The 25,918-nt window shown below is 42.9% G+C and overlaps 1 protein-coding gene across 1 annotated transcript in view; it reads left to right on the top strand.

Annotated features, from left to right (window-relative positions):
* Window positions 1-575: 575 nt before the first annotated feature.
* Window positions 576-25,918, top strand: part of GALNT11 (polypeptide N-acetylgalactosaminyltransferase 11) — an 86,559-nt gene continuing 61,216 nt past the window's right edge. The window contains exon 1 of the mRNA XM_017863667.1: window positions 576-726. The gene's annotated coding sequence lies outside the window, so the exon portion shown is untranslated. The remainder of the gene's footprint in view (window positions 727-25,918) is intronic.

Raw genomic sequence — 25,918 nt, 5'->3', positions numbered from 1 at the left:
TATACTCTTATCACCAATGTATGAGTGTTTTTTTCACAACTTCTCTCTTTATATTTTAATCAACATTTTCTTCTATCACAAGTGACATTTAACGTCTTTTAGTATGTTTAAGGGCATTTGTCTTTTTTTTTCACTTATGGTGTCTCGCTGTATTCCCAGGCTGGAGGGCAGTGGCTACTCATAGGCGCGATCCCACTACCGAGCAGCAAAGGAGTTTTGCCCTGCTCGGTTTCCGAGCTGGGTCGGTTCCCCCCTCCTTGGGGAAGCTGGTGGTTCCTGCTCCCGGGAGGTCACCACACCGATGCGGAACCCGGTGTCGCCGCGCAATGGGCACAGCGCATACAGCGCAGAGCTCCCGGGCTCAAGCGCTGCTCCCGCCTCAGCCTCCGGAGTAGCCGAGGCCACAGGCAGCGCATTTGTCATTAATGGAGTCTTTTGAGACCCCGGGTGACAGACAACAGAACCTAGGCCCCGCGCGGCACGGCTGCGCGAACGCTCGGTACGACTCAGCGGGCGGCGGCCGGTGACGTCACCACGGAGCAGGGGCGGGGTCGCCTGACGCGAGGAGGCGCGGCCGCCAGTGCGCCCGGCGCGTGCGCGACGCCTGGCTGCTCGGCCCGGGGTAGTTCAGCCCGCCGCCGCTCTTGCGGGTCGGACTGGGGCTGGCGGGAGAGATGCCGCAGCCCGAGTTCCGGAAGGCGGCGATCCTGGGCTGCGGGCAAGGCGTTAAGTACCCGCTCGGCGGCGCCCTCCCTCGCGCGGCCTCCCCCGCGCCCCTCAGCATCCTCGAGGAGCTGTGGCGGCGGCGCGCGGAGGCCTGGCAGGCTGGGTCGGCCCCGGGGCAGGGGGCAGCGCCTGGCTCCCCGCGGGTCAGGGGCTCCCGCACGCTCCCTGGGCGAGGCTGGGTCCTCGAGGAGACGCCGCTGCCCCGCGCCTCCCCGGCGTCTCCTCAGGCGGGTCCGCGGGCGTGGGGAGCGAGAGCCAGGGCGCGGGCCTGGTTTTCGGGCATTTCGGACGGAGGCACACCTGATCTACAGCCTCCCCCAGCATTCCCTAAAATGAAGTCCAGAGCAGTGTTGTCCACTTTTTAAAATTAAAAGTGCCCAGAAATAGAACGTTTCACACATACACAAAACTAGGGAGAATAGTGTGAAAGGAAAATGAATCTCGGGACCCCAGATCGCTAAGTCAAAGTCAAGCTGGGAACTGCGTCAGGCAAACCTGCTCCCGTTTTATTCCTAAGACAGCTGCAAAGATAAAAAGCCATACAGCTCCCTCACCGTTTGCCCAGGAGGAAATTGGCCGTGGGCCTCCACATCTTTACCCTGAAACAGTTGCGTCGAATTTCACCCTGGCAGTGGAAAGGGACAGCTTGTCTTCGCAGGTGAGGGACAGGGACAGACCTCAAGTCATCCCTCTGCTCACCTGAGACAAATGCACGTCTGATGGCTTCACCTGCCCTGTATTTATGTAAAAATGCAGGTTTACTGAGCCAGACTAAGGCACAAGTAACTATTCCTCTGCCCGCCCCGTCGGGTAAATTGTGTATTCGGTAAAAGGCAGAGCAGAGGCTCAAAAGAATGCAGCCGTTTGTCTATCTGCCCATGACCTGGAAGCCTCCACTTCGAGTTGTCCCGCCTTGCCCGCCCGAACCAGTCTATACTTGTGTTTGATTGAAGTCTCAAATGTTCCCCTAAAATGTATAAAACTAGGCTGTGCCTCACCACCGTGGGTACATGTTCCTGGGATCTCCTGAGGGCGGTGTCATGGGCCATACGCGCTCATATTTGGCTCAGAATAAATCTCTCTAAAAAATTGGTTTTTAATTTTTGTGGGTACATAGTGGGCGTGTGTATTTATAGGTACATGAGGTATTTGATATGGCGGAGAATGCCTAATAATCACATCAGAGTAAGCGGGGTATCCATCCCCTGAAGCATTTATCCTTTGTTAGTGGTGCAGACGACCTGCCAGGCTCTTGTGTTGGTTGGAACCCGACAACTTGCCAACAACCCCGACACCAGGAGGCGGTGTGGAGCAACAGGCTGTTTTAACAGGCGCCTGGGGGCAGACGGGTTTAGGCCTAAAATGGCGTCAGCCCCAAGTGAGGACGTGGAAGGGGTTTTATAGTCCTCTGTAAACAGAAGTGCCCCAGTCTGATGTGGCTGCTGCATAGTACACGCTGGCCTCCCTCTGGATCTTCAGGGCGTATGTGTCTTCCCCCCACCTCTCTTCCTGCTTCTGTTAACTTGCTGACAGCGCGCTGCTGGCGCAAGTGTCCTTGCACCTTGGGACTGGGCTTGAGGAGGGAGGAATTATTCATTCCCTTAAGCTTTCAGGCTTCGGGGAAAATCTTTAACAACCCAGTGATACTCTTTTAAGGTTACTTTAAAATGTGCAATAAAGTATTGTTGACTGTAGTCATGCTGTTGTGCTATCAAATACTAGATCTTATGCATTCTATGTAACTGTATTTTTGTATACATTAACTGTCTCTCCCCTCACTCCCTTCTCAAAATCTGGTAACCATCATCTAGTCTCTCTCTCCATGAGTTCAATTGTTTTAATTTTTAGCTTCCACAAATAAGTGACAACAGGCAAAGTTGGTCATTCTGTGTGCCTGGCTTATTTCACTTAACATAATGACTTCCAGTTCTATCCCTGTTGTTGCAAATGATGGGATCTCATTCTTTTTTATGGCTGAATAGTACTCCATTGTGTATATGTATCATCATGTTTTCTTTATCCATTCATCTGTTGATGGACATTTAGGTTGCTTCCAAATCTTGGCTATCGTGAACAGTGCTGCAACAAACATGAGACTGCAGACCTCTGTGGTATACTGATTTCCATAGGGTATATACCTATGAGTGGGATTGCTGAATCATGTGGTAGCTCTATTTTTAGTTTTTGGGAAACCTCCAAACTGGTCTCCATAGTGCTTGTACTAATTTACATTCCCACCTATGGTGTATGAGGAATCCCTTTTCTCCACATCCTCACCATCATTCATTATTGCCTGTCTTTCGGATATAAGCCATTTTAACTGGAGTGAGATGATATCTCGTTGTAGTTTTGTTCTGCATTTCTCTGATCAGTGATGTCGAGCACCTTTTCATATGCCTGTTTGCTATTTGTATGTCTTATTTTGAGAACTGTCTGTTCAGATGTTTTGCTCATTTTTTAATAGGATTATTAGATTTTTTCCTATAGAGTTGTTTTAGCTTCTTGTATGTTCTGGTTATTCATCCCTTGCCAGATAGATAGTTTGCAAATACTTTCTCCTGGTCTGTGGGTTGTCTCTTCACTTTGTTGTTGCCTTTGTTGTGTAGAAGCTTTTTAACTTGATGTGATACCATTTGTCCATGTATGCTTTGGTGGGGTATTACTACAGAAATCTTTGCCCAGTTCAATGTCCTGTAGATTTTCTCCAGTGTTTTCTTTTAGCAGTTTCATAGCTTGAGGTCTTAAGTCTTTTAATCTATTTTAATTTGATTTTTGTGTATAGCGACATTACGGGGTGGGGTTGGGGGATTGTCCTTGCTCCCAGAGCTCCCAAAACGGGCCGCTTGCAAGATGGTGGCAAGCCTCCTGTTCTCTGACCTGGGGTTCTTGGCCTCATGGATTCCAAGGAATGGAATCTTGGGCCATGCGGTATTATAGCTCTGATAGAAGCCGTGGGTCATGGAAGAGAACCGTGGAACCCAGTGACTAGTGTTCAGCTTGATTAGGACGAACCCGGGCACTTAGCCATGCAGGAACAATGGCAAGCCTTTAGCCTGATTGGGAGCAGCAGTGGGAGCCTCGCTGGATCAGGAGCACAGCAGACACCCTGCCGGATCTGGAGGGATGGAAGTCAGTGGCGGGTCTGCGACAGCGGCAAACAGCAGTGGTGAATGGCGAGCAAAAAGCTCAGCTTGAGCTGTAACAAACACGGACCAGAAGAGAGTGCAGTTGCAAGATTTAATAGAGTGAAAACAGCTTCCATACAAAGGGAGGGGACCCAAAGACGGTAGCCATTGCTGGCTCAAATGCCTGGGTTTATAGCCCAATCATTGTCCCTCCCGCTGTGCTCTCAGGCAATAGATGATTGGCTATTTCTTTACCTCCTGTTTTTGCCTATTCGCATTTTAGTGAGCTCTCTTTACTACCTGATTGATCGGGTGTGAGCTAAGCTGTAAGCCCGGTATTTAAAGGTGGATGCGGTCACCTTCTCAGCTAGGCTTAGAGATTCTTGGTGGGCCTAGGAAATCCAGCTAGTCCTGTCTCTCAGCGAGAGATAGGGGTCTAGTTTCATTCTTCTGCATATGGATCTCCAGTTGTCCCAGCACCATTTATTGAAGAGACTCTCCTTTTCCCAGTGTATGTTCTTGGCTCCTTTGTCGAAAATGAGTTCACTGTAGATGTATGGATTTGTTTCTGGGTTCTCCATTCTGTTTCATTGGTCTGTGTGTCTGTTTTTATGCTAATGCCATGCTATTTTGGTTACTGTAGCTCTTTAGTATAATTTGAAGTTGTAATTTGGAGTCAGATAATGTGAAGTTAGGTAATGTAATTCCTTCAGTTTTGTTGCATTTGCTCAGATAGCCTAGGCTATTCCGGGTCTTTTGTCATTCCATGTAGGTTTTAGGATTGTTTTTTCTATTTCTGTGAAGAATGTCATTGGTATTTTGATAGGGATTGCATTGAATCTGTAGGTTGCTTTGGGTGGTATGAACATTTTAACAGTATTGATTCTTCCAGTTGGTGAATGTGGAACATCTTTCCTTTTGTGTGTACATGTCTTCAATTTTGTTTAAAAAAATTTTTTTTTAAGATGGAGTCTTGCCTTGTCACCAAGGTTGGAGTGCACTGGTGTGATCTTGGCTCACTGCAACCTCCACCTCCTGGGTTCAAGTGATTCTCCTGCCTCATCTTCCCAAGTAGCTGGGATTACAGGTGCCCGCCACCACACTCAGCTAATTTTTGTAATTGTAGTAGAGATGGGGGGTCTCGCCATGTTGACCAGGCTGGTCTCAAACTCCTGACCTCAGGTGAGCTGACTGCCTCAGCCTCCCAAAGTGCTTGGATTACAGGCCTGAGCCACTGTACCCGGTCCATCTTCTTCAATTTCTTGTATCAGTGTTTTATAGTTTTCATTGTAGAGATCATTCACTGTCGAAACCAGCTTGTTCATGGATACCCTAACCCAGCGGCGCTAGAGGAATTAAAGACACACACAGAAATATAGAGTGTAGAGTGGGAAATCAGGAGTCTCACAGCCTTCAGAGCTGAGAGCCACAAACAGAGATTTACCTACATATTTATTGACAGCAAGCCAGTCATAAGATTTACTAAAAGTATTCCTTATGGGAAATAAAAGGATGGGCCGAAATAAAGGGATGGTCTCTGGCTAGTTACCTGCAGCATGAACATGTCCTTAAGGCACAGATCACTCATGCTATTTGTGGTTTAAGGATGCCTTAAGTGGTTTTCTGCCCTGGGTGGGCCAGGTGTTCCTTGTCCACATTCCGGTAAACTGACAACCTTCCAGCATGGGCATCAAGGCCATCATGAGCATGTCACGGTGCTGCAGAGATTTTGTTGATGGCCAGTTTTGGGGCCAGTTTATGGCCAGATTTTGCGGCCTGTTCCCAACATGTCCCCCCTTTGTTTTGCAAAGTGATAAAAGCAAAGGCAGCTTTGTCACAGTGAGCTACCTTCTTGCAGGAGTCAGGATCCGCATACTGTACAAAGACAAACAACACAGATTAAAAGCACAATCATCACTGAAATCACAGAGCTTCCAAGTGTTTTTATCCATTTTAGTGGGTTGCTAGCTGCTAATCTCTGCAGCTCCTTCAAGCGCTCCAGTTCCTGGCGTTAAGGTCACTTGTGCCTGGGATGCTTTAAATATTTGTTCTTTTAATTTTGCAATAACCAAAGACAAGTTTGTAGAGTGTCCTTCTAGATGCTTTTTTATTATTTCCTAAATTTTGATATTATTAAGAGCTATTAATAATTTCCACAAATCCTTATGTTTAGCTCCTACAATGGGCCATATCATTTGAGGCTGAGGTGCCACTATACTGCCATGGTTCCAGATAATAGGAACTCTTGCCATACTTTACCATTTCTACCATCTGACTGTTTTGTTCAGACCAGCAGAACATAGTGTGGCCGTGGCACACAAACTGAGAGGTGCAATTCAAGCTAAACATCCCCAGGGGACCAGTTAATTCCATAGGAATCGCTGCGCAGCACCTCTGCCTGTTCTCCAATGCAGTTTTCCTAAACAAGTACATTCACTTTTCCTGGCCAGGTTCAATTTTGTTTACAAATAGGTTTTTGAGGGTGGTATGCCTCAATTATAGGAGCAGATTCATTATGGTAAATACTGAGATCAGAAAGCATGTGTAACTGTGTCATAGAGTGATTACATCCAGGCATTATTGCTAGCCGCGATGGATAAATATGCCCAATAAGTATAATTGTTTTCTCTGTCAGCCCTTGTTGAAGGAATACTCACGGCAATGGTGATCACTGCTATCAGAGCTATCATTAAATTACTTATTTGACTGGTTATCCCTCCTTCCTCAGATTTTCTTCCGCCATCTGTGACAGCTTCTTGATCTGTCCCCAGGTGGGTGGCTGTGTTTGATGGGTGTTGCTCATGACAGTTGGGGTCCTCCTCAGTGTCAGTCTTGACATGGCTGCAACTGGGGGTCCTCAGGATCCTTCCAGAATCTCTTCCTCAGCATCTGGCTTATGATAAGGTTTCAGGTGTCTTGATGGTATCCAAATCGGCTGTTGATTCAGTCCTGGAGAAACACAAGCATAACCTGTACCCCAAGTTATTATTTTACCTGTTTCCCAACTGTTTGTTATTGGTTCTCTCCACCAAACCAGTTCAAAAATTGAAACAGTTTTGTTTTAGGAAAATGGTTATTGAGAAGACCCACAAAGTCAGCTAAGTGGCTTTGCCAAGTAAAACTATTTATAAAAGCTTGCTGTATTTGCGCCTTTGCGAGAGGGACAGTAATTTTTTCAGGATCATATCCATGTAATTTAACGATCCGAGTTCTCCCATTTCCTATCATATTGCTATCATAGTAGCAATTTGATCCAAATAAGGAGTTAGAGTATGTGAATTAGTATGTGGAAGAAAAGCCATTCTACTAAGTCCACCTCTTGGACAGTAACACCAGTAGGTGAATGCTGAGTTGGAAAAATTAGCAAATCTAGAGTCTTCTCTGGATCTATTCTATTTATTTGAGCTTTATGGACTTGCATTTCAATCAGCTGTAACTCTGCCTCAGCTTCCTTTGTTAACTACTGAGGGCTAGTGAGACTAGGATTTCCTCTAAAGATAGAAAATATATTACTCACGGCATAGGTAGGAATGTCTAGAGCAGGTTGTATCCAATTAATGTCCCCTGGTAATTTTTGAAAGTCATTTAATGTTTTCAGTTGATCCCTATGTATGACTACTTTCTGTGGCACAGTGGTAGTGTCATTTACTAAGGTCCCCAAGTAGGAGTAAGGAGTAGGAGTCTGAATTTTGTCAGGAGCTATAATTAAGCCAGCACAAGAAATTGAATTTTGCAAATGATCATAACATTGGAGTAATATTTCTCGGGTGGGGGCAGCACAAAGTATATCATCCGTATAATGAATAATGTAACATTGTGAAAATTTTTTACCAGTAGGTTCAGTTGCTTGCCCTACATACGTCTGGCAAATTGTTAGACTGTTTAACATGCCTTATGGCAACACTTTCCAGTGAAAACGCTTAGCAGGCTACAGGTCGTTTACTGTAGGAATTGTAAATGCAAACCATTCACAGTCCTGCTCAGCTAACGGGTTATTGAGGAAACAGTCTTTTAAATCTGTGACTATTAAAGGCCAATTTTTTGGAATCATAGCAGGAGAAGGCAATCCTGGCTGTAATGTCCGTCCCCATAGGTTGTATAACTGAATTAATGGCTCTTAAGTCAGTTAACATTTTCCATTTACCTGATTTTTTTTCTTAATTATGAAAACTGGAGAATTCCAAGGGTAAAATGTTGGAGCTATGTGTCCCTTTTCTAATTGTTCAGTAATTACATCTTCTAAAGCCTCCAGTTTCTCTTTACTCAGCGGCCATTGTTCTTTCAAATGGGCTTATCTGTGAACCATTTTAAAGGTATAGGTTCTAGAGGCTTAACAATGGCCGCCATCAAAAATGATCTCCTAAACCTTGGCAGGAACTTTTTCTTTCCGCTTGAAGCAGTTCCTTCAAACCTTGGAAATTTTTTCCTAGTCCCATACCAGGGACATACCCCATTTCATGCATCCTGTGTTGACTTTGAGGGCTATATAATTGCTCTGGAATTAGAACTTGTGCTCCCCATTGTTGTAAGAAATCTGTTCTCCATAAATTTATAGGTTCAGAAGTTATAATTGGTTGAATAGTTCCAGGTTGTCCATCGGGCCCTTCACAATGCAAAATATAACTACTTTGATATACTTCAGGGGCTTCACCAACTCCAACTGTGTTAAATGGAGTGGGTTGAACTGGCCAGGTGGACGGCCAGTGCTGTAGAGAAATGATTGAAATGTCCACTCCTGTATTTACCAAATCTTTAAATTTCTTTCCCTGAATAGTTATTTCACAGGTAGGACATTTATCAGTAATTTGATTCACCTAATAAGCCACTTTGCGTTGTTTGTTTGTGCTTCCAAATCCTCCTGTTTGTTTAATTTCACTTTTCCCCATTTCCACATATGGCACAATTAGGAGCTGTGCTATACGCTCTCCTGGCTCTGCTTTCCAAGGAACAGGAGTCAATATAACAATTTGAATTTCCGCATTGTAATCTGAATCAGTGACTCCTGTTTGTACTTGTACCCCTTTTAAATTCAAACTGGGCCTGCCTAGAAGTAATCCGGTCGTTCCCACTGGCAAGGGTCCACAGGCTGCTGTTGGGACCTTCTGTAGGGGCTCCCCAGGCAGAAGACTCACAGCTTTTGTGCAGCATAAATCTGCAGCACTACTGGCTGTGGCGGGAGACAAACATTGTATAAGGGTGAGGGAATGGCCTGAGCCGAAAATGCCCTGGTTTGAAACGGGGCTGGGGACTGGCCCCTCATGACGTTTCCCAAATTTAAAAGGAAAAGGCTCAAATGTAGCTATAGCATTTCCCTGTTTATCTAACAGGGAACTGCCAAGCCTCTAAATCACCCTCTCATCTAGCTTGCTGAATTCCTGCCTGAATGGAACTGAGAGTGATCGCTTGAGGCGCTGCTCAGTCACTGGGGCAACTACTTTTTGCCCAGTGTCCTCTGGAAAAGAAAGATCTGGAGGGTCAAGCTACTCTTTTTCTTCAAACTAATGCGGGAGTGCAGAAGGGTAGGGATGAACCTCTCCCTCCTTTGCTGCCCTTAGCTTCAGCTGGCAAACAAACCTGCTCTGTTACTTTGTTATACTCTCCTTCCTCCTCATGATCAGTGTGAAAAGGTTCCAAGGTGGAACGAACCAGAGCCCACACTTGTCCCATTGTTACCCTGATGCTTCCGAGCTCCCCTTCTCACCACGGGGACTGCCTAAGAGTATTCGGGTGTCCAGTACTTAGTTCCATGTTCTCCAACTGTTGCTCCGGTGACCCTTTGACCTGGGTTTGAGCCCTACGTGTGGGCACCACTTGCTGAGACCAGCTCGGCCGTGGAGACCCTAACCCAGTGGTGCTAGAGGAATTAAAGACACACACACACAGAGATAGAGTGTGGAGCAGGAAATTAGGGGTCTCACAGCCTTCAGAGCTGAGAGCCATGAACAGAGATCTACCCACATATTGACAGCAAGCCAGTCATAAGATTTACTAAAAGTATTCCTTACGGGAAGTAAAGGGATGGGCTGAAATAAAGGGATGGTCTCTGGCTAGTTGCCTGCAGCATGAACATGTCCTTAAGGTACAGATCACTCATGCTTTTTGTTTGTGGTTTAAGAACGCCTTAAGTGATTTTCCACCCTGGGTGGGCCAGGTGTTGTCCTCATTCCGGTAAACCGACAACCTTCCAGCATGGGCGTCAAGGCCATCATGAGCATGTCACAGTGCTGCAGAGGTTTTGTTTGTGGCCAGTTTTGGGGCCTGTGTCCAACAGTTCACTTGGTTAATTCCTGAGTATTTAATTTTATTTGTGGCTATTGTAAATGGAATTACTTTCTTGATTTCTTTTTTCAGATTGTTTGCTGTTGACGTAGAGAAATGCACTGATATTTGTATGTTGATTTTGTATCCAGCAACTTTACTGAATTTATCGGTTCTAATAGTTTTTTGGTGGAATCTTTAGGTTTCTCCAAATATAAGATCATATCATCTGCAAACAAGGGTACTTTGACTTCTTCCTTTCCAATTTGGATGCCCTTTATTTTATTCTCTTGTCTGATTGCTCTAGCTAGGACTTCTAGTACTGTGATGAATGACAGTGATGAAAGTGGGCATCCTTGTGTTCTAGATCTTAGAGGAAAAACTTTCAGTTTTCCCCAATTCAGTATGATACTAACTGTGGATCTATTGTATATGGCTTTTATTCTATTGAGGTATGTTCCTTCTATACCAGTTTTTTGAGGTTTTTATCATGAAGGGATGTTGAATTTTACCAAATTCTTTTTCAGCATCAATTGAAATGATCATATGGTTTTTATCCTTCATTCTGTTGATGTATCATATCGATTGATTTGCTTATGTTGAACCATCCTTGCATCCCTGGGATAAATCCCACTTAGTCATGATGAATGATCTTTTTAATGTGTTGTTGAATTCCGTTTGCCAGTATTTTGTTGAGGATTTTTATCAGTGTTCATCAGGGATACTGGCTTGTAGTTTTGTTTTTTTGATGTGTCTTTGTCTGGTTTTGGTATCAGGGTAATATTGGCTTCGTAGAATGAATTTGAAAGTATTCCTTCCTCCTCTGTTTTTTTTGGAATAGTTTGGGTAGGATTGGTATCAGTTCTTTAAAAGTTTGATAGACTTCAGCAGTGAAGCCATTAGGTCCTGGGGTTTTCTTTGCTGGGAGACTTTTTATTACAACTTTGATCTTGTTACTTGCTATTGGTCTGTTGAAGTTTTGGATTTCTTAATAATTCAGTCTTGGCAGGTTGTATGTGTCTAGGAATTTATCCATTTTCTCTAGGTTTTCCAATTTATTGGCATATAGTTGCTCATAGTAGCCTCTAATGATCTTTTGAATTTCTGTGATATCGATTATAATGTCTCCTTTTTCATCCCTGATTTTATTTATTTGGAGCTTCTCTCTTTTTTTCATAGTCTGGCTAATGGTTTGTCAGTTTTGTTTATCTTTTCAAAAAATGATAAACTTTTTGTTTCCTTGATCTTTTGTATTGTTTTCTTCATTTTAATTTCTTTTATTTCTGCTCTGATCTTTATTATTGCTTTTCTACTAATTTTCGTTGGTTTCCTCTTGCTTTTCTCCTTGCTTTTTCTGCATCTTTAAGATGCATAATTAGGTGTATTATTTCAAGTTTTTCTACTTTTTTTTTGATGCAGGTGCTTATTGCTATAAACTTTCCTCTTAGTTTTGCTTTCACTATATCCCATAGGTTTTGGTATGTTGTTTCCATTATCATTTGTTTAAAAAAAAATTTAAATTTCCCTCTTAATGTCTTCATTGACCCACTGGTTGTTCAGGTGCATATTGTTTAATTTACATGTGTTTGTATAGTTTCCCAAATTCTTCTTGTAGTTGATTTCTGGTTTTATTCTGTTGTGATCAGAGAAGATACTTGATATAATTTCAGTTTGTTTGAATTTTTAAAAACCTGCTTTTAGACCTCAAGGATAGACCTAACATGTGGTCTGTCCTTCAGGATGATCTCTGTGTTGAGGAGAAGAATGTGTATTCTGCAGTCATTGAATGAAATGCCCTGTAAATATTTATTAGGTTCATTTGGTCAGTAGTACAGATTAAGTCTGATATATCTTTGTTGATTTTTTTGTCTGGACTATCTGACCAGTGCTGAAAATGAAGCATTGGGAGTCTCCGGTTACTGTATTGGGGTCTCTCTCTCTTTAGCTCTAATAATACTTGCTTTATGTATCTGGGTGCTCCAGTGTTGGGTGCATATATATTCACAGTTGTTATAGCCTCTTGCTGAACTGACTTCTTTATCATTATATGATGACCTTCTTTGTCTCTTTTTATAGTTTCTTCTTGAAATCCATTTTGTTCGATATAAATATAGCTACTCCTGCTCTTTTTTGGTTTCCATTTGCATGGAATATCTTTTTCCATTCTTTTGTTTTCAGTCTGTGTGTCTTTATAGGTAAAGTATGTTTCTAGTAGGCAACAGGTTGTTGGATCTACTTTTTTCTCCATTCAGCCACTCTGTGTCTTTTGATTGGGGAGTTTAGTCCATTTACATTCAGTGTTATTACTGATAAGTAAGGCCCTACTTCTGCCATTTTATTATTTGTTTTCTGGTTGTTTTGTGGTCTGCTCCCTTCTTTCCTTCCTTCCTGTCTTCCTTTTAGTGAAGGTGATTTTCTCTGGTGGTGTGTTTTAATATCTTGCATTTTATTTTTTGTGTATCATATGTTTTTAGATTTGAGGTTACCATAAGGCTTGAAAATAATATCTTGTAACTATTTTAAACCAGTGGCAACTTAACACTGATTGTCTAAACAAAGAGACAAGCAAAAAGAAAATTAATAAAAACTACATGTTGGCCAGGTGCAGGGGCTCATGCTTATAATCCCAGCACTTTAGGAGGTTGAGGTAGGTGGATTACTTGAACTCAGAAGTTCAGGACCAGCCTAGGGACCGGGCGCGGTGGTTCATGCCTTTAATCTCAGCACTTCGGGAGGCCGAGGCTGGGGGATCATTTGAGGTCAGGAGCTTGAGACCAGCCTGGCCAACATGGTGAAACCCTGTCTCTACTAAAAATACAAAAATTATCTGGGTGTGGTGCCACACACCTGTAATCTCAGCTACTTGGGAGACTGAGGCAGGAGAATCACTTGAACCTGGGAAGTGGGAGGTTGTAGTGAGCCAAAATCACACCATTGCACTCCAGCCTGGGCGACAAGAGGGAGACTCCATCTCAAAAAAATAAACAAAAAGACCAGCTTGGGCAACATGGCGAAACCCCATATCTACAAAAAATACAAAAATTAGCCAGGCATGGTAGTGCACACCTATGGTCCCAGCTGCTTGGGAGGCTGAGGTGGGAGGATTGCTTGAGCCCAGGAGGTTGAGGCTACAGTGAGCTGTGATTGCGCCACTGCACTCCAGCCTGGGCAACAGAGTGAGACCGTGTGTGTGTGTGTGTGTGTGTGTGTATGTGTATGTGTATGTGTGTGCATGAGTATGTGTACCCTGTATATGTAAATATGTAAATAAATACAGTTTAACTTCATTACATTTTAACAATGTCTGCATTTTAACTCCATCCCCTGCTTTTAAACTTTTTTTTGTTTCTGTTTATATCTTATTGTATTGTCTATGTCCTGAAAACTTGTTGTAGTTATTATTTTTGATCAGTTCATCTTTTGGTATTTCTACTCAAGACATGAGTGACTCACACACCACAATGACAGTATTCTAATATCCTGTGTTTTTCTGTGTACTTGCTATTACCAGTGAGTTTTGTACCTTCAGATGCTTTCTTATTGTGCATTAACATCCTTTTCTTAAATCTCTTTCAAAAAGAGATTTAAGAACTTTTGAGATAGGTCTGGTGTTGATGAAATCCCTCAGCTTTTGTTTCTCTGGAAGACCTTTATTTCTTCTTTATGCTTGAAGAATATTTTGGCTGAATATGCTATTCTAAGATATGGCGCGAAAAGAACAGAGAGATCAGACTGTTACGCGTTGTTATGATAGGGACAAGAAGTACGACTAAGTAGCTCACGTCATTGTTGTTCTGTATGTTGAGAGCTGTATTATCTGTGACCTACTACCCCCACCCGTTGTCCTTGCCAGAGACTGTGATGTGTGACTCAGGTTTAACGGATTTTGGGCTGTGCAGGTGTGCTTTGTTAAACAAGGTGAAGGCAGTATGCTTCGTGAAAGTCCATCACGATTGCTCCTTAATCTTAAGTGACTCCAGGGACACGTACACGCCAAGTTGCAGGGACACTCTGCTGAGGAAGCTAGGTATTGTCCAAGGTTTTCCCCATGTGATAGTCCCCCCCTCGAAATATTGGGCTCGTGGAAAGGAAAGACTGATCCGTCCTGCAGCCTCGAACACCCGTGAAGGGGTCTGTGCTGAGGGAGGACTAGTATAAGACGGAAAGAAGGGCCACTTGGCATTGAGATAGGAAGAGCATCTGTCTCCTGCCGTCCCTGGGCAATGGAACTCTGTTGGATGGTAACTGATTTGTTCTATTTAGTAAGACTGGAGAAAACACCTTAGGGAAAAGCTCTTTATGCACTAAAAAAGTTTATGGAGATGTTTGCATATGCATATCAAACTTTTCCTTAAACTTACGTCACAGAGATCTTTATTCATATGTCTTTTCCTTAAACTTAGACACAAAGGTCTTTATTCATATGTCTTACTGCTGACCTTCTCCCTACAGTGATCCTATTATCCTGCCACTTCCCTCCCTTTTTCTAAGATGGTAAAGATAATGATCAATAAATACTGAGGGAACTCAGAGAAGGGTGCCTGCGTGGGTCCTCTGTATGCTGAGCGCTGGTCCTCTGGGCCCACTTTTTCTTTCTCTATACTTTGTCTCTGTGTCTCATTTCTTTTTTTTTTTTTTGAGACGGAGTCTCGCTCTGTCACCCAGGCTGGAGTGTGGTGGCTGGATCTCAGCTCACTGCAAGCTCCGCCTCCCGGGTTTACGCCATTCTCCTGCCTCAGCCTCCGGAGTAGCTGGGACTACAGGCGCCCACCACCTCGCCTGGCTAGTTATTTGTATTTGTATTTTAGTAGAGACGGGGTTTCACCGTGTTAGCCAGGATGGTCTCGATCTCCTGATCTCGTGATCCACCCGTCTCGGCCTCCCAAAGTGCTGGGATTACAGGCTTGAGCCACCGCGCCCGGCCTCTCATTTCTTAAGTCTCTCCTTCCACCTAAACGCCCACAGGTGTGGAGGGGCAGGCCACCCCTTCAAGATAAAAGTTTTTTCCTTCAGCACTTGAAATATGTTATGCCACTCTCCTGGCCTTTAAGGCTACCATTGAGAAATCTGCTGCCAGATGTATTGGAGCTCCCTTGTATGTTATTTGTTTCTTTTTTCGTGCTGCTTTTAGGATTTTTTCTTTATCTTTGACCTTTGGGAGTTTGATTGTTAAATACCTTGAAGTAGTCTTATTTGGGTTAAATCTGCTTGATGTTCTCATACTTAAATATTGATATCTTCCTGTAGGTTTGGGATGTTCTTTGTCATTATCTCTTGGAACTAATTTTCTACCCCCACCTTCTGTCTACTTCCTCGTTAAGGACAACAACTTTTACATTTGCCCTTTTGAGGCCGTTTTCTAGATCTTGTAGGTGTGCTTCATTCTTGTTTTCTCCTTTTGTCTCTTCTGACTGTGTGTGTTCAAATGGCTTGTCTTCAAGTTTCACTAATTCTTTCTTCTGCTTGATCTGTTTAGCTGTTAAGAGACTGATGCATTCTTCAGTATGTTAGTTGCATTTTTCAGCTCCAGAATTTCTGCTTGATTCTTTTTAATTATTTCAATCTCTTGTTCAATTTATCTGATAGAATTCTGAATTCTTTCTCTGTGTTATCTTTAGTTTTGTTGAGTTTCCTCAAAACAGCTATCTTGAGTTCTTTTTTTGAAAGGTTACATATCTAGCTCTCCAAGATTGGTCGCTGATGCCTTATTTAGTTCATTTGGTAAGGTCATGTTTTCCTGAATCATCTGGATGCTTGAGGATGTTTTTTGGTGCCTGGGCATTGAAGAGTTAGGTATTTATCATATTCTTCACAGTCTGGACTTGTTTGTACCCATCCTTCTTGGGAAGACTTTCCATATATTCAAAGGAACTTGGATGTTGTGATGTAAATTTTTCGTCACTGTTGCCATATCTGCCTTAGATGACACCCCAAGCCCAGTAACACGGTGGCTCTTACAGACTCATAGAGGCACTTGTAGACTCATAGAGGCACTGTCTTGATGGTCTTAGATAAGATCCGGAAGATTTCTCTGGATCACCAGGTGGAGATGCTTTTTGTCTTTCCTTACTCTCTCCCAAGCAAATGGAGTCTCTCTGCTGAGCTGCCTGGAGATGGGGGAGTGGTGAAACAAGCACTGTTGTGGCCACCACTGAGATTACACTGGGGCAGACCTGAAGCCAGCACACCACCAGGTCTCAACCAAGGCCCTTGGTCACCACCGTGGCCACCGCGTATATTTGCTCAAGGCCCTAAGGCTCTATATTCAGCAGATAGTGAAACCAGCCAGGCTTATGTCCTTCCTTTTAGGATGGCAAGCTCCCCTCAGTCTTAGGTCCAGTGGTGTCATCCTGGAGCCAGGTCTTAGAATTGGATATGTTAGGAATCTACCTGGTGCTCTGTTCTACTGCGGCTGAGCTGGCACCCAAGCCTTCCCACTCCTCTCTCCCTTTTTCATGAGCAAAGGAGTCTCCCTCTTAGCTGCCACTGCCCTAGGTTCATGGCAAGTAGTGCCTGGCTACTGCCAGTGTTCATTCAAGGCCCAAGGGCTCTTCAGTCAGTTTGTAGTGAATGCTGCCAGGCCTGAGACTCTCCCTTTGGGGCAGCAGGCTCCCCTTTGGCCCAGAGCAGGTCCAGAAATACCATCCAAGAGCTAAGGCCTGGAATCAAGGACCGCAAGAGCCCGCTTGGTGCTCTACCCCACTGTGGCCACACCGATACCTAGGCTGCAAGACAAAGTCCCCTTTGCTCTTCCCTCTCCTTTTCTCAAGCAGAAGTCCCTTTCTGTAACCACCACATCTGGGAGTGTGCTGGGTCACACCTGAAGCCAGCACATCTCTGAGTCTCACCCAAAGGCCCATGGTGAGTACGGCCTGGCTACTACTGCTGATGATTTGGGGCCCAAGGGCTCTTTAGTCAGCAGATGATAAATCCTGCCAGAACTAGGTCCTTCCCTTCAAGGTAGCTGGTTCCCTTGTAGCCCAGGCTGTGTCTAGAAATGTTATCTGGGACATTTGGTGTCCAGGGTCTGGAATGGGAGCCTCAGGACTTTGCCTGGTTCCCTATTCTGTTGTGGCTCAGCTAGTGTCCAAGTTGTAAGAGAAACTCCTGTTTACTCTTCCCTCTCCTCAAGGGGAAGGAAAGGGTCTCCCCGGAGCTGCGAGCTGCACTGCCTGAGGTCGAGGGAGGGGTGGCGCAAGCACTCCCTTGGTGGTCGCGCTGGTGTCTTACTGGGCTATGTGCCCCCCAAGTCCTTTGGCTCCAAGCCCAGCCCAGCACCAACTTGCCCAGGAATTGCAGTGTTTGTGGTCTGGACTGCTATTCAGGTTTGTTTTGAATCCCAGAGCAGTTTAGCCCACGGTGGTAAGTCTTGCTGGAACTTGAGTTTCCACCACCAGGATGGGCAGTTCCCCTCTGGCTAGGGCTCATGTAAATGCTTCCTCTGTGGGCACCCGCTGAATTCTGCCTGGTGTTGCTTTCCGCTGTGACCAGGCAGCACTGAGTTCCGATGTGAAAGTCCCACAATCACTGCGCTCTCCCTCCCCCAAACACAGAGATTCTCTCTCTGTGCCAGAGATGGGGGAGGGGTGGTGTCAGCAATTCAGGACTTTTTTATCCTCTTCAGTGCCTCTTGCAGTGATATGATGTTAAAACCATGTGATTGCTCACCTGATTTTTAGTTCTTATGAAGGTGCTTTTTTGTGTGGATTGTTGTTTCATTTGGGAAGATGATTGGGGGAGGCTTCCATTTGACCATCTGGCTCTTCCTCTTCTCCTAGAATTACATATATATATATATATATTTAATAGTTTGTGCCAGCCGGGATTTTGATCAGATCCACTTTTATTTGGTGGATATGCGTCTTAAGTTTCTTTTTTTATTTCTTTGCAATATGTTTGTTAAAGAAATTGGGTTATTTGTCCTGTACAACTTCATATATTTTTTAAATGCATGCTGTTCAGATCAATAGAAAATATCAAAGCCCCACCCTCCAGTGCTGGTAGACTTTACCTTTTGAGGGATATTAATATGCTCGTGATAGACTAGTTTTGCGTATTTTTACCATAAAAGAAGATTTGGTCTGGCATTCCTTTCGGCTTCACATTATGAGAATGGTTGGTTGGTTGGTTTTCCAAACATAAAATGGTATTATAATTTGGAATAGGCTTTTCATACTACTGTGCACTCACCAGAATATTCTGGTATTACTCCCTCAGTATGTATCATTCGAGCTTTTTAAGTTAAATGTCATCGAGCAGTAGGTGTCTGTTCTTCACTTCTGACAATTTCTTTGCTGTTCCTTGTAAAAAGTTCTACCGCACTTTTGTTGTGGTAAAATATACATAATATAAAGTTTATCATTTTAACTATTTTTAACTGTATAATAAAGTGGCATTAAGTCCATCACAGTGTTATGTCACTATCACCAGAACTTTTTCATTATCCCAAACAGAAACTCTGTAACCATTAAGCAATAACTCCCCATTTTCCCAGCCCCTTTCTGTTTGTGTGAATATGCCTATTCTAGATACCTCATATAAGTGGAATTGTATGGTATTTATCCTGTTGTGTCTGATTTATTTCACCTAATGTTTTCAGGATTCATCCGTGGTGTAACATGCATTATACTTCATTCTTTTTTATGGCTGAATAATATTCCATTGTGTGTATATATCACAGTTTGCTTATCCATTCATCCTCTAGGATATTGGATTGTTTCCACCTTTTGGCTGTTGGGAATACTGTTGCTGTGAACATGTGTTCACAGGTATCTGACCCCTGTTTTCACTTCTTTTGGGTATACTGTATACTCAAAAATATGTTGTATATGTATAGACTATATATTTATACAGTATATCTATATATAGTGGAGTGGCACTGCTGGGTTATATGGCAGTTCCATGTTTAACATATTGAGGAACTGACAAACTCTTCTTCACATTTTAAAAACTGCTTTCTTAAAGATCTTCTTACCTTACTAGTTGCTAAATCTGATGGCTCTACCTCTCTTCTCACCTGTCTTAGTTTCTCTGTAAATCTTTGTGGCACCTCACATTGCTGTCGATAGACCCTCTTACTATTCTGCTTTGTGATTCTTCTCAGGCCCTTCCTGGGTTCTTCCTCCTCCACACAGTCCTTAAATGTGCATGTTCCCAGAGGTTCAGTGCTTGCTCCCTAACTCATTTTGCTGTCTGCGTTACTTAAACTCTCCTTTGCTATTATTTTCCTGTGACTTAAACTATCCTTTTGGTTTTAAACACCTCTCTCAGGCTTACATTTGAACTTGAATCTTATGGGCATTTCCATTATCAGTGTTCTCTTTAATGTGACATGTCTAAAACAACATTCATCTTCTGTTAATCCTCTCAAGCCCATTCTCTCCGTGGTCCCTGTCACTGAGGCTTGAAAGCTGTGTATTGATTTCATTATCTGTTTGTCCCCTGGGGGCCCATGCCCTGTACAGTTGATGAGTGTGGGCAGTTCTGCTGGTCCTCCTTTGCCCTCACTTTCATAGTTCTAAATCACGCTATGAGAGCCTCTTACTTGAATTTTTTCTAACTAGATTTCTTGGTTCTAGATTTTTTTTTCCCTCTGTTCCAAATCATTTTACACACAGCTGCTAGAATTTTCTCCCTAAGATATATTTGCCTAAAGACAGTACCCCTTTTGCGTGCAGAACAAGTTAATTCTTCTCATCCTCAGCATCAGAGCCCCTTCCTGTCTTCATGTAATTAATTACCTTCCAGTAACCTTATCTTGCGCTGTGATTCATCTGTAGTCATTATTACAGCCAACCATTCTACTTGCTTTTCTCTTTGGAAAACTGAAAATGTACAGGTTGCAGTTGTCCAAGACTTGAACTTTCTCCTTGAAATATTTCAGTATTTGGCCACTGGAATTTTAATCCTTAAAGCCAACTCTTAAATCTCAAGTTACCTAAGAAGTCATCTTCAAGTGTTTCATGCAAAATTAATGTCTCCATCCTCATTTCCATATAGTTTGCTTATATCTTTATTGTAGCACACTTCGAAGTTTGCTTCAGGATATGCTAAAGTTTTCCACCCCATTTATTATTTCTTTTCTTTTTTTTTTTTTTGAGACGGAGTCTCGCTCTGTCGCCCAGGCTGGAGTGCAGTGGCCGGATCTCAGCTCACTGCAAGCTCCGCCTCCCGGGTTCACGCCATTCTCCTGCCTCAGCCTCCCGAGTAGCTGGGACTACAGGCGCCCACCACCTCGCCCGGCTAGTTTTTTTGTATTTTTTAGTAGAGACGGGGTTTCACCGTGTTAGCCAGGATGGTCTCGATCTCCTGACCTCGTGATCCACCCGTCTCGGCCTCCCAAAGTGCTGGGATTACAGGCGTGAGCCACCGCGCCCGGCCCCGATTTATTATTTCTTTGCGATTTTTTTTTCCCTAGAGAAAAAGATTACTGACCAAAATGTGTAATGGTTTCTAAGGCCCTCACGATGTTGTCAGACCGCTTTTTAAAAACTCTGCACTTTGGCTGGGTGGCTCAAGCCTGTAATCCCAGCACTTTGGGAGGCCAAGTTCGGAGGATCGCTTGAGACCAGGAGTTCGAGACCAGCCTGAGCAACATAGTGAGACCGCTGTCTCTACAAAAATAAATAAATAAACCTTGCAATTTATAATTTCATCATTGATAAGTATATCATTTAACTACTATACTTTGAATGTAAGTATTTAGAAAACTTTCCTAGTTTGTGTTAGAAAATAGTATCTTATTTTATTTGCTTGTTTTTGCTAATTATTGAGACTGAAGACTTTTCCAATGTATTTCCTTGTATGTTTCTCTGGTGAAGTCTTTTTTTATATACTTGTTCCACTAATCTAATACTTTATTCATTTATCTAATCCCATGACTCATTTGCTATAGATATTTTTTCTGTTTTGTCCTTTTGCTTTTAATTTTGGCAATCACCTTTTGACTTATAGTAATAGCTTTAATTGATTTTAAGATTAATATTTGTAAATGTTTTCTTTAGTTTTCAGTATATTTTAGAAACTTGGAAAGAGTTGGTAAAAGACAAAGGAACTTCATTATAAATTGCATTTTAAAAGAGAAAGCATGTATTATCCTTACAACCTATTGATCAGTTAACTTAAAATCTTTAGGATAGTAAAAGGTCTACCTAACTTTTTTCTGTTTTGCTCCTTCCTGTACACCTTCCTGCACACTGATCTGTTTTTTTTATTGTGATGAAATATAGATAACATGAAGTTTATAGTTTTAATGATTCTTCTTTTTTTTTTTTGTTTTGAAACAGGGTCTCGTGCTGTCTCCCTGGCAGAAGTGGTGCAGTGGCCACGGTTATGGCTTACTGCAGCCTTGACTTAGTGGGCTCAAGTGATCCTTCTGCTGCAGTCTCCTGAGTAGCTGGGACCACAGGTGCACACCACGTCTGGCTAATTTTTTTTTGTGATTTTGTAGAGACAGGGTTTCACCATGTTGCCCAGGCTGGTCTTGAACTCCTGGGCCCAAGCAGTCCGCCCGCCTCAGCCTCTCAAAGTGCTAGGGCTACAGGCGTGAGCCACTGAGCTTGGCATGTTCATGTTACTAAATCTGTGAACCTATTCATGCTATTGGAAAGGATGCTGTGTTTGTTAGTCAGGGTTCTCCAGAGAAACAGAACCCATAGGATGTGTATATACACACACACAAACGCGCACACACAGATTTATTTTAAGGAATTGACTTAAAAAAAATTGTTGGGAGTGTGTGGAGACTAGCAAATCTGAAATCTGTGGAGCAGACCAGAGACACAGGGAGGAGTTACTGTTGCAGTTTGAGTCCAAAGGCAGCGCTGAGGCAGAATTCCATCAGTATGGGTTCAGATTTCCTCTTCTTATAAAGTCACCAGTCCTATTTAACTGGGGCTCAGCCTAATGGCTTCATTTTAATTTAATTATTCTTTAAAGACTCTATCTGTAAATACAGTTACATTCTGAGGTACTGGGGGTTAGGACTTCAACATGAATTTTTGGGAAAACACAATTCATCCCATAAAAGATGCCAAATAATCTACTGTGGGATGGAGTGGGAGGAAGCAAACCAGCAGATATTTTCTTAAACTCATTTATGGAATTCATAATTTGGTATAAAATGCATTTTATAAATGGCTAGCAAGTCACTTTTATTATCTGATGTTATATTTATAAATTGCTAGGGAATCTATTCTCTGTCTGCAAAGTGTTTCCAGAAAATTCTGACTTCTTATTTCATATTAAGTTACCAGGTATTTGGTATATATAAAGCGTGTGTGTGTGTGTGTGTGTATGTGTGTATATATATGGTATATATAAAGTACCAGGTATTTGGTACTTTTTGTTAAGAGGATACTTTTAAAATTAAATATTTCTCAAAAACTAGAATTGGTGCTTATTACTATCTTATTCTATAAAGTATATAAACTCAATATTAAATCTTACAGAAATATTAAAGTCATTAGCATTTCCTTACTGACAAGATTGGACTTTCAAATTTTGCATCATGGGAACTAAAATTCTTCTTTTAAAATAAAATAAAGCATTTTGTTTTGTGATAATTGTAGATTCACATGTAATTATAAGAAATAATATGAAGAGGTCTTGTGTACCCTCTACCTCATTTCCCCCAGTGGTGATACCTTGCGAAAGTGTAGTGTAATATCAAAAGTAGGATATTGACGTCCCACACCCATCTCCAACCCTTCCACACCCCCCCGAATCCCTGTTGTCCCCAGTTCGTGGCAATCACTAATTTCTTCTCTGTTTCTATAATTTTGTCATTTCAAGAATGTTATATAAATGGAATCATGCAGTAAGTAAGCTTTTAGGATTAGACTTTTTCACTCAGCATAATTCCTTTGATTCATCCAAGTTGTCACATTTATGGGTAGTTTGGAAAATGCTGTTTTTAGAGTCCCAGCCCCAGCATCGCAGAACAGGATTTCTGAGACTTGGCACTATGGACATTTGGACCAGATAATTCTTTGATATTGAGGACTGTCCTGTGCATTGTAGGATATGCAGCATCCGTGGCATTTACGCCATGCATGCTAATAGGATCCCCCCAGGTATGACAACCAAAAATGCCTTCAGACATTGCCTAAAGTTCCCGCGGGTTGCTACATTTTCCCAGAAATTACCAAATATCCTATCCCTTGGGTGAGAACCACTGGAGTAGAGTGTAGAAAGTGGACTTGGAGTGAGGAGACTACAACAAAATCCATCCCTCAGACTACTCTGCATGTCTACACACCTTTCTACACACATGTCCATGTGAGCGTTCCCTTACCTAGAGACTACCTTGTAACGTTACAATGAAATTTGTATGAAATAACAAAGAAGAAGCAGAAGTAAAGAGAAAATAGTTAACATATACAGAGACATGCACCAAACCCATGAGAATGGACTCTGGAGGCTGTGTCCTTTGACTCCATGGGCAAGACTTAGTTGAAGACTAAATCATGTAGACACATTATAACCTCTAGAAACCAATACGCATACAGAATCCAGCACCTTCATATAAGTGTCAGGCTTAAAGGAACAGTAGTCTGTTGGGTCAGGTACTTTTTTTTTTTTTTCCCCGAGACAGGTTCTTGCTCCGTCACTCAGGCTGGAGTGCAGTGCATGATCACTTGGCTCACTGCAGCCTTGACCTCCCCAGGCTCAGGTGATCTTCCCACCTCAGCCTCCCAAGTAGCTGGGACCACAGTCGTGTGCCACCACGCCCAGCTAATTTTTTTTTTTGTATTCTTTGTAGCGATAGGGTTTTGTGATATTGCCCAGGCCAGTCTTGAACTCCTGGGCTCAACTGTGCGCCTGCTGGGCCTCTCAAAGTACTGGGATTACAGGCATGAGCCACTGCACCTAGCCCAGATGCTTTCTTTTTTAAAAAGCGTATCATGGAAATTTTCAGACATGAAAAAATTAATAGATTTTTAAAAGTCTATTAGTAATCTTTTTTATTTTATTTTTTTTTAAACCCATAGACCTGCCCTTTTTGGTTAATTGAAGCAAATCTCAGATATTAGATGGGTTTTCCTTTTTTTTTTTTTTTTTTTTTTTTTTTGAGATGGAGTTTCACTCTGTCGCCCAGGCTGGAGTGCAGTGGTGCCATCTCGGCTCACTGCAACCTCCACCTCCCAGGTTTAAGCGATTCTCCTGTCTTAGCCTCCTGAGTAGCTGGGATTACAGGTGCCTGCTACCATGCCTGCCTGGCTAATTGTTGTATTGTTAGTAGAGATGGGGTTTCACAGTGTTGGCCAGGCTGGTCCCAAACTCCTGACCTCAAATGACCCACCGCCTCAGCCTCCCAAAGTGCTGGGATTATAAGTGTGAGCCACCGTGCCTGGCCAGAATTAGATGATTTTGGTGATATAAAATAATCTATGTCCTGACTCCCATTCTTTTTAAAATAAACTTTTAGTTTTAGACTAGCCTTAGATTTACAGAATATTGTGACGATATTAGAGAATTCCCACACATCCCATATCCAATTTCCCCTGTTATTAACATCTTACATTAATATGGTATATTTCAGTTAATGCTAATGTCCATACTGTATTCAGATTTTCTTAGTTTTTACCTAATGTGCTTTTGCTGTTCTAAGGACAATAGGTAAAAGCTAAGGCTCTCATCCAGGATACCACACTGCATTTGGTCATTACGTCTCTTTAGGCTCTTCTTGGCTGTGACAATTTCTCACACTTTCCTTGTTTTTGATGACCTTGACAGTTTTGAGAAATGCAGGCATACGCTGGTCATATTGTGGGTTCAGTTCTGAGCCACTGCAATAAAGGGACTATCGCAAAATGAGTCACACAAATGTGGGGGGGTTGCATATAAAACTAACGTTTACACTATACCACAATCTTTTTTTTTTTTTTTTTTTTTGAGACGGAGTCTCGCTCTGCCGCCCAGGCTCGAGTGCAGTGGCTGGATCTCAGCTCACTGCAAGCTCCGCCTCCTGGGTTTATGCCATTCTCCTCCCTCGGCCTCCCAAGTAGCTGGGACTACAGGCGCCCGCCACGTCGCCCAGCTAGTTTTTTGTATTTTTTAGTAGAGACGGGGTTTCACGGTGTTAGCCAGGATGGTCTCGATCTCCTGACCTCGTGATCCGCCCGTCTCGGCCTCCCAAAGTGCTGGGATTACAGGCTTGAGCCACTGCGCCCGGCCTACCATAATCTTGTAAGTGTTCAATAGCATTACAGCTAAAAAAAAAAACAAAAGCCCAATGTACATGCCTTAATTTTAAAATACTTTATTGTTCAAAATGCTAATGATCATCTGAGCCTTCAGTGAGTGGTAATCTTTTTGCTGGTGAGAGTCTTGTCTCAACATTGATGCCTGCTGATGCTTCCTGAAGGTTAGGATGGCTGTGGCAAGTTCTTTTTTTTTTGAGATGGAATCTTGCTCTGTTGCCCAGGCTGGTGCAATCTCAGCTCACCTCAACCTCTGCCTCCCTGTTTCAAGTGATTCTCCTGCCTCAGCCTCCCGAGTAGCTGGTACTACAGGCATGTGCCACCACACCTGGCTAATTTTTTTGTATTTTTAGTAGAGATGGGGTTTCATCATGTTGGCCAGGCTGGTCTCACATTCCTGACCTCAAATGATCCACCTGCCTTGGCCTCCCAAAGTGCTGGGATTACAGGCGTGAGTCACTGTGCCCGGCCAAGTTCTTAAAATAAGGCAGAAGTAAAGTTAAGTTTGACATATTGATTGATTGACTCTTCCATTCACAAAAGATTTTTCTGTAGCTGTTTGATAGCAATTTATCCACAGTAGAACTTCTTTCAAAATTAGAGTCA

The sequence above is a fragment of the Rhinopithecus bieti genome, unplaced genomic scaffold (genome assembly GCF_001698545.2).
Source record: "Rhinopithecus bieti isolate Rb0 unplaced genomic scaffold, ASM169854v2 scaffold_70550, whole genome shotgun sequence".
Taxonomy (NCBI): Eukaryota; Metazoa; Chordata; class Mammalia; order Primates; family Cercopithecidae; genus Rhinopithecus; species Rhinopithecus bieti.
Note: the sequence above shows the minus strand (reverse complement) of the source record. Positions and strands in the feature narration are given on the sequence as shown.